Source organism: Euleptes europaea, chromosome 3 (assembly GCF_029931775.1).
Source record: "Euleptes europaea isolate rEulEur1 chromosome 3, rEulEur1.hap1, whole genome shotgun sequence".
Classification (NCBI taxonomy): domain Eukaryota; kingdom Metazoa; phylum Chordata; class Lepidosauria; order Squamata; family Sphaerodactylidae; genus Euleptes; species Euleptes europaea.
Window position 1 is genome coordinate 59454671 of NC_079314.1, and position 12459 is coordinate 59467129.

Below are 12459 nucleotides of genomic sequence, written 5' to 3' on the forward strand. Positions count from 1 at the left end.
CAGTTTGGGGAGGGTCATGCTGGGCCCCATTTCAATGGCAGGGACCTGGAGCTCCTGGGGGCCACTGAAAATGTCCTCGCGGGCAGTTTACTGCCCGAGGGCCTGAGGTTCCCCATCCCTGCTTTAAAGCCTTACATGTCTAGGGCCTTCATATCTGCAGGACCATCTCTCCTGGTACTTGCCCCAGAGAGTATTAAGATCTTGAAATACAAATTTGCTGGCCTTGACCACGGACAGGGCTTTCTCTGCCCTGGCCCATGTCTGGTGGAATAGCCTCTCAAATGAGACCAGGGCCCTACAAGACCTCAGGGATTTCCACAGGTCCTGCAAGACAGAGCTATTCCACCAGGCCTACCCTGCATACCTATCCCCTTTGAATTATTCCACCTTGGGGATGTGGAATTTGTAGTTCTGCTGTGGCCTGTCAGCCCATTCCTGAGGTTGGAGGCCAAATGGACTAAGGAGGTAATGTGACCCTTATGCCAGTGTACATGCCACTTGTGCCGTCTAAACTGGCACAGATGCCGGCATTGGGGCCTAACACCGGGATCCCTGGATTGTGGCAGCCCTTGGATATTGGCTCGACCTTCCACTGGCATGCTCCCAGCACAAGTCCTTGTGCTGGCGTCCTGGGAGGTGTCCCCAAGGTGTTCTGGGGGTCAGAGCTGCTGTTAAACATCTTCCTAACCCATTCAGCCCGGGAATGCCCCCTAAAGCTACGGCGGTGCTGCACCACCTTTTTGTTGGCACAGCATCGCTGTTCTCTGTGGGGCTTCCCCCCATTTCCCCTTTTTTTAAAAAATAGCCATTTTTTCCTCCTGGAGAAGCCACGAAACCTCACTGGAGGCTCCACGGCAGCAGCACAGCCACAGTGTCCCCAGCTGTGGCAGCTCTCAGGAATGGACTGTGTATCTCACACTAGTGACACTTTTAGATGTTTAAATGTTTGTACGGGCTGTTATTTAGAGTCCTCTCCCTCCCCAGCTGTTTGATGGTGCATGCACCTGTTACATTTTAAAGGGCCATTACTTTCTATGGAGGTCTTCCCATAGGAAATAATGGCATTTTAAAATGTAAAGATCATATGTGCTGCCAGACAGCTGTTTACTGGGGGCAATTTTTCTCTCTCCTCACTCCTCTGCCTCCCAATATCCAAAACACTTCATAAATTCCAGGAGATAGGACTTCTGCTAGGGTAGCTGAGCAAAGCACTCATCTCCCTGGGGGTTCCCGGAGGGGGACCCAAGAAACGTCTTAAATAGGGGTGTTAACGCGCCCCTCCCGATTCCTAAATAGTGGAACGGGTATCAGGAAATCTCCTGCAGCCAATGAAGAGCGGTTTGATTCCTGAACTCTCTGAGATTTACGACCTAGGAGACTCAGTAGCAGTCCCGCCTGCATGAGGAGTAATAAATCGCCACAGACGTCTCTTTGGAATCTTTGGAATTTAAGCTTCGCTCTCCCTATCTATTACCATCTAGCAACTATACAGAAACAAGAATACCTACTCTCCTAAAATCTGAGTAAGTTTAAAAGAACTCCTTTGTTTTACCTGGATTTGGAAGTCCCAGGAGACTGCTAAATACATCAGCTGAATCCGTATTTCCCCACTCAATGTTTAAATGACTTTTTAAAAACAAGAAAAGATCTGATAACCTAAGAGTAGTCTTTCTAACTAAACAAGCCTTCCTGCCATGTCCTTCCTGGAAACAATCTATCATCGCGAGAGAGCCAGAGAACTTGGAATCGGAAGTGTGGTATCAGTGTGTAACTGGCAAATATTTCCCAAGTTCCTGACTACAAAGAAGACAGAAGGTCTATGACTCAGATTCCTGCAGCACCTCTTTACATTGGAATTTTCCTGGATCTTATTAACTGAGCTTTAATAGAAATTTTCAGAAGTTGTAATCATGGAACATCTGATTACAAAGATGGAACAACTTTCTGCTTTGATGAGCACTTCATTTCAATCTATTAATCAAAAACTGGACACTATCTCAGATGAATTTAAAGACATAGAAACCCAAATGATCACAATGAGATCAGAGGAGATACTAGAGGGCCCTCTAGCTGACAAGAGAGATGAAGAACAGAAGAACCCTGCAAAGGAAATGAAGGATTACAATAAACATTTTGCAATAGCTCATTTGACAACAATGGATTTGAACGTGAGTGATTTTGACTTCTGTTCCCTTAATCTGCTTAATGAACTTTTCAACACCTGCTTGGATGATTTAATGAGTGGAGAGGCTGGGGCTGTCAGGATCCTTTTCTTTGAATTGGGGATGGAAGACATTGCAACATGGATTTACTATGGAAATTATCTATCTGCAGAAGAGACTTTACCACCAATTTCCAAGGATGCTCTTCGACGATTACTGCTACTGTGGGAAAGAAAGAAATGCTGGAAATTCCGGATAAAGGGACTAATTTAAAAGAGTCTAGTGTCTTTTCTGGCTAAGATTGAAAAGGAACTGGTTAAAAGGATTGGTTATAACGGAAATAGAATTATACATGATATAAATTTACTAGAAAAATAATATGTATTAAATGAGTGTTAGGGAGAAATGGAGGACTTACAAAATAATTAATTTTTAATGGACATAATCAAATGCTTTTTATTAAGCTAATCCATTTATTACTAGTGAGATGTACTATTTCTTTTCTTTTTTGTTTTATTCTTATTTTTTCTTTTTTTCTTTCCTTTATATGATATTATTAACTATTACATTTTCCCTTGAAAAATATAAATGTCAAAGAGATCAATAAATATTAACAATAATATTAGGATTAGAATTTTGTGCAAAGGAGGTTACTAATTCATCACAAGATGAAGAGAGGTGTAGGGGAAGTCAAAATTTTTTTTATTATATATAAATGTTTTAACAATGCTACCTATTTGTTTTTATTTTCTATTGTTTATGTCATTGTTAAACTATGTGATTAATAATTTTGGAAAAATAATAAAAAAATTATTAAAAGAAAATAAATTCCAGGAGATAAATTATCATTACTCCCAGAATTTTGGGAGTGTTTGGATTGTTTCAGATATTTCCAAGCAGACCCGAAACAGCCAATTTTGGGCTTCATTTCACTTGGGTATATTTAAATGTACATCCTTAAGGATCAGATTCTTACATAATGCCTGCTTAACAGAGTATCCTGTCACTTGCATTATCACATGCCTGTAATAGAGAATGTCACTGGATTTCCTATGATGATGAGAAGGAGAGATGTATTCTTTCCACATGTCTTTGGAAGATTAAGCTGCTCATGAAGGTTGCAGTCTACATCACCCCTGGAGTTGTTCCACTTTTTTAAAAAAGTGTTTTTAAAAAGTTGTTTTTAAAAAGAATATACAAGGAGATCCTATACACTCACTGGACACAGGAATCTTGAACTGGCACTGTAAAATGGGCATGTAAACATGTGGCAGTGCAGGAAAGAAAGCGGTAATGATATTGACTAGGCAAGACCTACCCGCTCTATCATGTCTGCTATCACTTGCAGCCTATGTCTCTTCAGTATCAGCAAGGAAACCTGCACTACAGGCCTAAGTAGAGTTTCTCCTTTAGACGCCCATTGACTTTAGTGGACATAGAATTGTGTAAGTTTGCTTTGAACTGCACTGTTGAATGCAATTTTATAAGCAGAATTTCCAGTCCCAAATTAATCTGATACACATAATGGGTATGACCCAGGATTTAAAATGTCAGGATGAGGTTGAAAGAACAGGACCATATTTTGGGGTGTTCTTGAACCCAGGCCTACTGCTGGATAAGGGCCAGCTGTGACCAGAAGTGCCAGCTGCAGTCTTTTCTGGGCAGAAAAGATGGCCACTGTGGTGCATACCCTACTGCAATGCATTCTACGTGTGGCTGTCCTTGAAATGTGTTGAGAAACTTCAAATGGTAGAGTATGCTGCAGCCAGGATGTTCACGAGTGAGTCATAGGTAGGGTTGCCAGTTCTCCCCTCACCACTGGTGGGAGCTTCATTGTGGTGGGGCTGAGGGGTGATCAGCACAATAATGTCACTTCTGAGGTAAACCTGGAAGTGACGAGGATTCTCTAGCACATTCCTCAAACAACTGTATGGAAACCATAGAATTTTTAGAGGAATGAGAATGAGTGTCCTTGGGGATTAACGCATGGGCAGAATGTTCTTGGTTCGCTCCTCTCTTATCTCACAATATTTTAATCCAAGACTGGATAGTCAAACGCATGACGCCAGCCCATCCCACTATAAGTCCGAAGCAAGTAGCTGCTGGAGGCTCCCCGTTCGTTTGAGCCACCCATATAATGTGGGATAGTAGGGGAGTGACCGCCGTGTCATTGCCCGAGGATTGGCTGAGGGGTTATCCAATCAAAGGCCGATTCTCCCCTATTTTTCTTGGGACACCAGCGTTCTGGTGTTAATTCCCCCCCCACAGGACTGGTCGGGGGGGTCTGTCTGGCCTGGAGAGGGTCGGGGCTTGAGGCGCCTCTTCGGCCTCAGACCAGTCCGAGGGAGAGTCTGAGCTTTCCTCTCCCTCGGAGGTTACCCGGGTGGCTCTATGCTTAGTCAGCCTGGGTCACAGCCTACTTCCTACCTGGCTACAGCTCTCCTCTGGCCTTTTATACTCTTCAGGCCAGAGAAGCTCTGCCCCTTCCACCCTCTGCCCTCCCCCCGGAAGTCCATAAAAGGAGCTCTCCTTCCCCGTCACGTCACTTCCCTTCCTAGCCAGCAGCGCGGCTCGCACCTGCCCCGCCCTTGCTCACCCGCAGCTCAACTGCTTGTCGGGGCTGGGAGCTTGAACAAAAGGAGGTTAGTAGCGGGCTAGTCATGTGATTACACGCACGCCGGCATTCCGGTAATGTAGCAAAAAAAAAAAGTAGTGGTTTAGCACTGAAAAGATCGCTAGAAAACAGGGATTGCTTAACCCGTTTTTTTTTTTTGTGCTTAATTCACGCCTAAGGTGGGTCCAATGTGCAGCCCTTGGATGGTCATGCGTTTAGACCACGGGAATTCGCTACTTTTAAGGCACAAAGGCGAGACAAATTGGCCATGCGTTAAACCCCCTTGTCACTTCCCAGTTTGCCCCAGAAGTGACATTAATCACTCCCCCCTTCAGCTAGCCTATTTCTGCCCACCAGCCAGCTGAGAGGTGGCAGACAGCTGTAGGGGGAAAATGGAAATTAATCCAATCCCCTTTGTAGGGCAATATCCCAGCAGGATACTTCACCTGTATAAAGCAGCAGAGTTCAAAACAGCCAAAAACTATATGGAGGAATATGAACAGCACAAGTATTAAAATGGAAGAAAACTGTGCTTAATAAATGTTTATAAAGTCCTTTAAAATAAACAAAATTTTATTTAAGAGGCTTCTACTACTTTTACCTCATATTAAATGAAACATTGTTACATCTTTAGTGAGTGTGAGGCAGAGAGCTATCACAGAGTGAGACTGAGAGAGACTGACAGTTGTTTGCGTCAGTTGGTTACTAGTAACTGTCACCAGAAGGGAGGGGCTGATTCTACAGGAGCACAGAGCCCACTGTCAATCAAATTAGGCTCCAGTGTTTAATCCAACAGCAGCCCCCTTATTTGGCGGGCAATTGCCCACCATTATCTCATATCTGGCAACCCTAGCCATAGGGACCATATCACTCCAGTCTCAGCCTATCTACACTGGCTCCCAAGCTGTTTCCAGGCATAATTCAAGTTGCTTGTGTTGACCTTTAAAGCCCTATATGACTTGGGACCAGCATACCTGGAGGACTGGGTATTCCCTTATAAACCTTACTCAAGCGCTTTAGTTATCTTCTGAGGCCCTGCTTCAAATGTCCCCATTTTCTGAGATTAAATGGGTTAGCAACTTGGGAGAGGGCCTTTTTAATCATAGCACCAAAACTCTGGAAATCTCTCCCTGGAAAAACTTGCCTGTTCCCTACTGTTGCCATCTTTTGCCAGCAAGTAAAGACTTTTTGTTTTGTCTCCTTCCTGATGTATATTTTGTTTTTACGAATGATTATTTTATTGTATTATATGCATATTTTATTTTGGTTTTAAGTGTTTTAATAATTTTTTATGTTTGGTTTTAACAATGTTAAGATCTATATGCTTTTAATCAGGGCCTTGGGGGCATTGATGAGGGCAGAATATCCAGTCTTAACCGGAGCCTCATGCCTAACCCTTCAAGGCAAATGGCTACTTCTTGCAATAGCAAATATTGTTGGAATATATCCAATTGTTTCATATTTAACTGTCTCGGGCAGCACATTAACAAAAGGGAATAATGTGCTAAGTTTATTTTGTGGTATCTTAAAAGTCCTCTACAGACATCACAGAGCACATGTCTAACATAGAAGCTCTGTGGCCACAGAATTGCAGTATTTTTTTTTAAAAAAAACACTTACATTGGGCAGTACAAGGCCAATTTATTTTTAGCATTTTCAGGGCTTTCTTTCTCCACCATTCAGTTTTTAAAAATATTTTATAATATTTTGTTCCTGATAATATTCAACTCCTACTTTCATTTTTTATTCTCCTACCACTGAAATACACCCTTTGTCTTCTGTTATGATAAATTATACCCTGCATCATTCCCTTTCTTCTCTTTATAAATACTGCTTAGCTAAGGAATACTTTTAAAGCTCTGCTTTCCCATTTCTGACAGGTCAATCTTTGTCACCTGTTAACTTTCTGCCATTCTGGAATGACTATTTTGCTACTTATGAATCTGTATGATGATGTTTAGTCAGAGTCAGACATAATTTTAAATTTCAGAAGGCATGCCTAATAATGCAAACTGTGGGTAATCTAGATAATATTGTCGAAGGCTTTCATGGTCAGAGTTCATTGGTTCTTGTAGGTTATCCGGGCTGTGTAACCGTGGTCTTGGAATTTTCTTTCCTGACGTTTCGCCAGCAGCTGTGGCAGGCATCTTCAGAGTAGTAACACAGAAGGACAGTGTCTCTCAGTGTCAAGTGTGTAGGAAGAGTCAGAGAGGGGTTGGGTTTGAGCTGAGTACTGTCCTGCAGAAGTAATGTGCTAATCATTGTCCTGTAAGTATCAAGATAATGTGCTAATGAGGGTATGGTATGTTAATATGGAACCATTGTATAGGGCTGTCAATTCGGTTCGGCCCGAACTGAAAATCAGCCGAATTCTCCGTGATTCGGCGATTTTCAGTTCGGACGGATCCGAACTCCAAAATGAGAGTAATCCGGATGGCCGAACTCTTCATGTTCGGCGTGTTCGGCGTGTGAATTCGGCGAATTCGGTGGTTCGGCGGAGACGCATGCGCAGGAGCTGATCCGGCCGCTTTCTCCCACGGCCAATGGTAGCCCAGCAGAATCTTCCCCTGGCCAATCAGAGCTTTGATTTGAAGTTTTGAACTGGCCAAGAGAAAGTTTAAAACGCCTGCCGCCCATCCCTTCCTTCCCCAGTGTTTGCCATTTTGGTGGCGAGATCCAGCCAGCAGAATTGTTGCAGTTGTGAGAGATCCACCTGTGTTCATCTTCTGGAACTGGTTTGAGGGTGTTTTGTGGTGTTTGTGTTGTGCGGGTGCGGGTGGTTGCTTTGCTTGGGGTTCCACGGTCCGGCCTAGCCCCCCCCCCCGGTTGCCTTGAGAAGGGCGTGCGGTCTCCGTGCGGAGGCGCACCCTCTCGCCGCCAGCCGGGCCTCCCGCGTTCCCATCCCAACCCCCGGTGCTTGGGTGCCACTTGAGTTCATCCAGCGCCTTCGGCTTTTGCTTGCCTCGTGGGGCCTGTGAGTGGTGCGGTGGGTTGCTTTGCTTGGGGTTCCACGGTCCGGCCTAGCCCCCCCCCCCGGTTGCCTTGAGAAGGGCGTGCGGTCTCCGTGCGGAGGCGCACCCTCTCGCCGCCAGCCGGGCCTCCCGCGTTCCCATCCCAACCCCCGGTGCTTGGGTGCCACTTGAGTTCATCCAGCGCCTTCGGCTTTTGCTTGCCTCGTGGGGCCTGTGAGTGGTGCGGTGGGTTGCTTTGCTTGGGGTTCCACGGTCCGGCCTAGCCCCCCCCCCCGGTTGCCTTGAGAAGGGCGTGCGGTCTCCGTGCGGAGGCGCACCCTCTCGCCGCCAGCCGGGCCTCCCGCGTTCCCATCCCAACCCCCGGTGCTTGGGTGCCACTTGAGTTCATCCAGCGCCTTCGGCTTTTGCTTGCCTCGTGGGGCCTGTGAGTGGTGCGGTGGGTTGCTTTGCTTGGGGTTCCACGGTCCGGCCTAGCCCCCCCCCCCCGGTTGCCTTGAGAAGGGCGTGCGGTCTCCGTTCGGAGGCGCACCCTCTCGCCGCCAGCCGGGCCTCCCGCGTTCCCATCCCAACCCCCGGTGCTTGGGTGCCACTTGAGTTCATCCAGCGCCTTCGGCTTTTGCTTGCCTCGTGGGGCCTGTGAGTGGTGCGGTGGGTTGCTTTGCTTGGGGTTCCACGGTCCGGCCTAGCCCCCCCCCCCGGTTGCCTTGAGAAGGGCGTGCGGTCTCCGTGCGGAGGCGCACCCTCTCGCCGCCAGCCGGGCCTCCCGCGTTCCCATCCCAACCCCCGGTGCTTGGGTGCCACTTGAGTTCATCCAGCGCCTTCGGCTTTTGCTTGCCTCGTGGGGCCTGTGAGTGGTGCGGTGGGTTGCTTTGCTTGGGGTTCCACGGTCCGGCCTAGCCCCCCCCCCCCGGTTGCCTTGAGAAGGGCGTGCGGTCTCCGTTCGGAGGCGCACCCTCTCGCCGCCAGCCGGGCCTCCCGCGTTCCCATCCCAACCCCCGGTGCTTGGGTGCCACTTGAGTTCATCCAGCGCCTTCGGCTTTTGCTTGCCTCGTGGGGCCTGTGAGTGGTGCGGTGGGTTGCTTTGCTTGGGGTTCCACGGTCCGGCCTAGCCCCCCCCCCGGTTGCCTTGAGAAGGGCGTGCGGTCTCCGTGCGGAGGCGCACCCTCTCGCCGCCAGCCGGGCCTCCCGCGTTCCCATCCCAACCCCCGGTGCTTGGGTGCCACTTGAGTTCATCCAGCGCCTTCGGCTTTTGCTTGCCTCGTGGGGCCTGTGAGTGGTGCGGTGGGTTGCTTTGCTTGGGGTTCCACGGTCCGGCCTAGCCCCCCCCCCCGGTTGCCTTGAGAAGGGCGTGCGGTCTCCGTTCGGAGGCGCACCCTCTCGCCGCCAGCCGGGCCTCCCGCGTTCCCATCCCAACCCCCGGTGCTTGGGTGCCACTTGAGTTCATCCAGCGCCTTCGGCTTTTGCTTGCCTCGTGGGGCCTGTGAGTGGTGCGGTGGGTTGCTTTGCTTGGGGTTCCACGGTCCGGCCTAGCCCCCCCCCCCGGTTGCCTTGAGAAGGGCGTGCGGTCTCCGTGCGGAGGCGCACCCTCTCGCCGCCAGCCGGGCCTCCCGCGTTCCCATCCCAACCCCCGGTGCTTGGGTGCCACTTGAGTTCATCCAGCGCCTTCGGCTTTTGCTTGCCTCGTGGGGCCTGTGAGTGGTGCGGTGGGTTGCTTTGCTTGGGGTTCCACGGTCCGGCCTAGCCCCCCCCCCCCGGTTGCCTTGAGAAGGGCGTGCGGTCTCCGTGCGGAGGCGCACCCTCTCGCCGCCAGCCGGGCCTCCCGCGTTCCCATCCCAACCCCCGGTGCTTGGGTGCCACTTGAGTTCATCCAGCGCCTTCGGCTTTTGCTTGCCTCGTGGGGCCTGTGAGTGGTGCGGTGGGTTGCTTTGCTTGGGGTTCCACGGTCCGGCCTAGCCCCCCCCCGGTTGCCTTGAGAAGGGCGTGCGGTCTCCGTGCGGAGGCGCGAGGACCCTCTCGCCGCTGAGGCTCGCGCGACCCCATCCCACCCCCTCCACCGTGCTTGCGTGCCACCTTATCTGACCCAGCAAAACCGCCTCTGGGTTTTGCCAAGGGGAAAGATGAGTGCCAGGCGTCCAGGAAACAGGGGCCCTGGGGGGAAAGCACTGCAGAAGACCAGAGGGGTGGAGGGGAGGGGTAGGGGGAGGGCCTCGGCTCACCCCCGCCCTGTGCGTAGATCAGCTTCGGTGGCACCCTCAGGGGTGCAGCGGCGGATCGATTTCTCAGACGGTGCCTCCGCAGCTGCCAATCCTGCACAGGTGAGAGGTGATGCTCACACTGGTACAGGGACTGCTGCTGATGCTGCTGCTGTCCAGACCGTACCTCCTCCTGCTCCTCCCATTGTTGACGTGGAGGGGCCTGTCACGCGGCAGCGGGAGGAGGAGGAGGGGGTGCTGTCTGGGGAGGAGTTCGGGATGGAATGTTTCGATACCGATGCATTGAGGTATCTCACCCCCACTTCAAGAAGAGTGGTCGAGGAGTTTGCACACTCGATGGACAGCCCGCCGACTTTGCCTGCTTCTCCAACTCCCAGAAGCAGTTTGGGAACTACGGAATGTGAGGAGAGGGTGGAGGAGTCGCAAGAGGAAGAGTTTGTGTTGTTGCTGGAGCCATCTCAAACCCTTACCCCGCCGTCCCCTCCCCGCAAGGTCCCTAGACAGCAAGAGTCTGCCCCGAGCACCTCCAGGCAGGTTGCTCCTGCGGCAACCTCCGCGCACAAGCCGCATGGGAGCCACTTCACATCCTCGGTTTGGAAGCATTTCGAAGTGGCAGAGGATGATACCCGCATTGCTGAGTGCCAGCTCTGCAGGGCGCGGGTGAGTCGAGGGAAAGATCTCAAGCATCTCTCGACCACCGCACTCCGGAACCATCTCCGGAAGCACCACAACGCGGTGCTGCTCCAGGAGGAGAGACAGGCTGGTACTTCGCTGACAAGGGTTCCCGGGGCCACTGCACCGCCATCGTCTGCTGCTCTCCCCGTCGCGCCCCGTGCTGCGACTCCCCTAGAAAAGACCCGCCAAACCACTCTTTCAGAGATGTTTGGTGTGGGGGATGGCGTCTGTAGGATGCCGAGAGGTGGGGTCAGAGCAGCCACGAAAAAGGCCACTCGTCTGCTTGGCGAAATGATTGCCGTGGACGATATGCCCTATCGTGTTGTTGAGAAGGTTGGATTCCGCAGACTCATCCAATTCTTCGCGCCCTGGTACAAGTTACCATCTCGCAACACAATGGCTACATCCATTGTGCCATCGTTGTACGAGGGCGCAAAGGCGCATGTGAGGGCACAGCTGTCGCGCGCTGCCGGCGGCACTGTGCACTTCACATCCGACATTTGGACAAGTCTGAATGCGGAATCTTTCATCTCCCTCACCGCGCATTGGTGGCAACCACAGGACCTTGTGGGTGGGGGAGGGGTGGGCAGCGTTAGGCAGGGAGACTGTCGCCGGCCCGGCTATTGCAAGGCCATGCTACACGCGCAGGAGTTCGCGGAGGCGCACACGGCGGCCAACATCGTCGCCGTCCTGAAGCCACACATACAGAATTGGCTAGGCAGGGAAGTCACCATGGGATTCATGGTGACCGATGGTGGCGCAAACATCAGGGCGGCAGCAGGGCAATTGGGTGTTGAATCACGGATCTACTGTGCGGCCCATCTTCTCCACCTCGTGGTGAAAGATGCCCTGGGGCTCGGATCACAACCTGAATCCAAGATGGATGGGCAGACTCGCAACTTCCGGAAGCTCATGGTAAAATGCCGGCAGCTTGCAAGTCACTTCTCGCGCAGTCCAAAGGACAACTACGCACTGCGCGAGATGCAGGTCCGTGAAGGCGTGCCAGAGCACCGTGTGAAGGGTGATGTAGACACGCGTTGGAACTCCACTTACGCCATGCTCGAGCGTTTGGTGGAGCAAAAGAGGGCCCTCAGAGCATTTTTTCTGGAATCAGAATCCGTGGGGTCTGAGCGGCAGCTCAACCAACGTGAGTGGCAGATCATTGCTCAGACTGTGCAAGTGCTCGAGCCCTTCAAGCATTGCACAGAGATGCTCTCCTCGGACACGGCTACGCTGGCTCTGTTCACCCCCATGGCCCACAGGCTCCGTGTTAGGATGAGGACCTTTCAGCAGCAGTTCCAGGAACAGGGTGAAGATCAGACAGCCTTGACCGGCCTAGTGACGAGGCTTCTTGAAGGAGTGTCCAACCGTCTGATGCCTGTCGCTCAGGAGCCAGTCTACATGTTGGCGAGCATGTGCGACCCGCGCATCAAGGGCAGCATTGCAGAGCGTTCCAGCGAGCTTCTGCGCTGGAGAGACAAGCTGTGCCAGCGAGTTGAGCGATTGCGGGCCCAACGGGGGATTGACACTGAGGAGGTGGAGAGGGAGGAAGACTCCCTTGTCACCCATCCCACACCTTCAGCATCTTGTGCCGTCCCCCTGCAGGCCACCCCCTCGATGGCGATGGAGATGGACGTCATCGGGTGGGCAGTTGGCCCCTCCGCGGCTTTGTCTAAGCGCAGGAGACAGGACACGGGAGAAGCAATGGTAAGGGAGTACCTTTCTGAGCCCTACGAGCCACAGATGACGTGTCCGCTGACCTACTGGGCCGCGAAACAGTCAGTCTGGCCGGACCTCGCAGTCGTGGCCCAGAGGCTCCTCTC